Source organism: Aethalodelphis obliquidens, unplaced genomic scaffold (genome assembly GCF_003676395.1).
Source record: "Aethalodelphis obliquidens isolate GAN/ISIS:26980383/991018 unplaced genomic scaffold, ASM367639v1 scaffold54, whole genome shotgun sequence".
Classification (NCBI taxonomy): Eukaryota; Metazoa; Chordata; class Mammalia; order Artiodactyla; family Delphinidae; genus Aethalodelphis; species Aethalodelphis obliquidens.
In genome coordinates, this window is record NW_020837998.1 from 6,897,665 (window position 1) to 6,900,255 (window position 2,591).

The 2,591-nt window shown below is 40.5% G+C and overlaps 1 pseudogene; it reads right to left on the reverse strand.

The window, feature by feature from the left end:
- Positions 1-206: 206 nt before the first annotated feature.
- LOC113609053 (heterogeneous nuclear ribonucleoprotein K pseudogene) lies at positions 207-1,965 on the reverse strand (annotated as a pseudogene).
- Between the last annotated feature and the right edge of the window lie 626 nt (positions 1,966-2,591).

Sequence of the window (2,591 nt, forward strand, 5' to 3'; positions counted from 1 at the left end):
ACCACCAAAAATAGGTTCACTAAATTTATTTAAAAAATCATAAAATGTTTCTTACAAAAGAGCATTACATTCTGCACACTGCTCTGAATAGATGCCAGGGACATATGGACTATTGTTACTTTCCCTCCCTGTCCCACCCCCCCCCCAAATGTTACAGTGATCACAAAGTAAAGTGTTCACAATAATTACATGGGGGGATTTTTTTAAAACCACCAACAATGAACAAAAATTAAAGTTTACTCACTCTGCTGCTGTTTCAAAATTTCAATGTTAGTTTTTGCACACCCTCCCCCACCCCCCACCCCTGTTTGTAAGGAACTAAAACATTACATCTGGTGAACAGCAAAGATTTCACTACACCTCAAATGCAGAACACCTATGAAGCAGAGGAATGTTGGCTTTTTAAACAGAAGCAAATAAAAAAAAATGATGCAGGACTCCTTCAGTTCTTCACTAGTCTTAGAAAAACTTTCCAGAATACTGCTTCACACTATAAAAAAGAAAAAATATCTTGCATTAGAATCCTTCAACATCTGCATACTGCTTCACACTGTTCTGCAGCAAGTACTGTGCATTTTGTATCTGGTCCTGTGTTCCTATAATGGTAATGATCTGGTCTTCGGACCCTTCTAAAGGCTCATCAATTTTGATCGACGCTCCTGACTCATGATGGATTTGTTTAATCCGCTGACCACCTTTGCCAATAATAGATCCAGCCAGATCTTTGGGAATAGTTACTTGTGTAGTAATAATAGGTCCACCAAGATCACCATATGAGCCACGACCCCCTGAATAGGAATAATCATATCCAGAGCCACCCTGTGGTTCATAAGCCATCTGCCACCCTGATGGGCTCCATGTATCTATTGCAGAGTCCCAGGTTTCATCAGCACTGAAACCAACCATGCCATCATAACGGTCTCCAGGTCTTCCTCTTCTGTCATAGGCCATTAGATCTCCCCCTCTAGGTGGTGGTGGAGGAAGAGGAAGATTCCGAGCTCTGCTACCACCCCGGCCACCTCGTCCGGGAGGAGGTGGAGGAGGTCCTCGACGAGGGCTCATATCATCATAATCTCTTCTGGATGGAGGCATGGGACGCCCACCCCGACCAGGAGGCATTCTGTCAAAACCACCTCTTCCCCGCATGGGAAATCCCACAGGACGTCCATGGCGGTCATCAAACATCATTGTAAAACCACCATAATCATGTTTCATCGTAAAAATTGGGATCATAAGGTTGAGCACGTCCTTTAATGGGAGACTCTGATATAAGATCAAGGATGATCTTTATGCACTCTACAGTCCTATCAGGTTTTCCTCCAATAAGAACGACTCTGTCAGTGGATTGAGGACAACATTCCTGGAAAAGCTTGATTGTTGTCTGAGTGTTCTCTCGAAGTTCTTTGATTTTAGCACCTTTGACCCCAATAATTCCTCCTGCCAGACTCTGATGAATCAACAGTCTCAACTCGCAGTCAAAGTCGCTTCCTTTATAGTGTTGGTAATTTAAGCATTCCACAGCATCAGATCTGAGCCGGAGCTGGCTGGTTGCAGTGGGTGATGGCAACTGCAGGCCCTCTTCCAAGGTAGGGATGATTTTCTTCAGAATTTCTCCAATTGTTTCAATATCAGCACTGATACTCAATATGCGCTCGGGGCCACTGCTGTCTGGGACTGAAACACTGGCATTGTAGTCTGTACGGAGAGCCTTAATATTCTTGCCGCCTTTTCCAATCACTGACCCAGCATTCTTGCTCTGAAGCAGAATGTGTAATTCAACCATCTCATCTGTGTTTCTAGATCTTTTAAAAGCTTGTTCCTCTTCCATATCTTCAGCAGGGCGTTTACCAAATTTGCCATTGGTTTCGGTGTTGGGAAAGGTTTCCTCTGGCTGTTCAGTTTCCATTTTCTTGTATTAAAGGGACACACCAATCGGGCAAGGCTACCGTCCCTATGCCGCCGCGCCGCCTCAGCCAGTCACAGCTAGACAGAGAACTAAGAAAATGAATTTGAAGGTTAAAGCAAAACACTCGCATGAACATATCAATTGGTGCCACAATATTTAATAAAATACAACACTAATTCCTGATTTTAAAGAACCACATGAAAGAGAACAAGCAAACAACCAACAAAATATGAGTGAAAAATAAATGAACTTCCTAAATGTGATTAAAGGAATCGAAAACAATACTACAGCAATGATCATATATTAAAAGCATTCCCAGTAATATCACAAACAATACAATGATGTTTCTTGTGCTCAGTATATTCAGCATTGTAAAGGAGGTCATGGCTAATTCAATCAAAAAGAAAAAGGAAGTAATACTGTATAAACATTGGAAAGTAAGACACAAAACTATGATTATTTGCAGACATTATGATAATCTTCCAGGAAAATCCATGAAAATCAGTTGAAAAACTGAGCAGGAATTAAAACTATATAAAATTTTAAAAATATAATAAGTCAATAGCTTTCCTATATGCCAACAATAACCAAGTTGATAATATCAGGAAAACAGACTCTATTCTCAAAACCAACAAATCTAAATATAACTAGTAAAATAATCTTAAGAATAAGTATTCAATTAAAA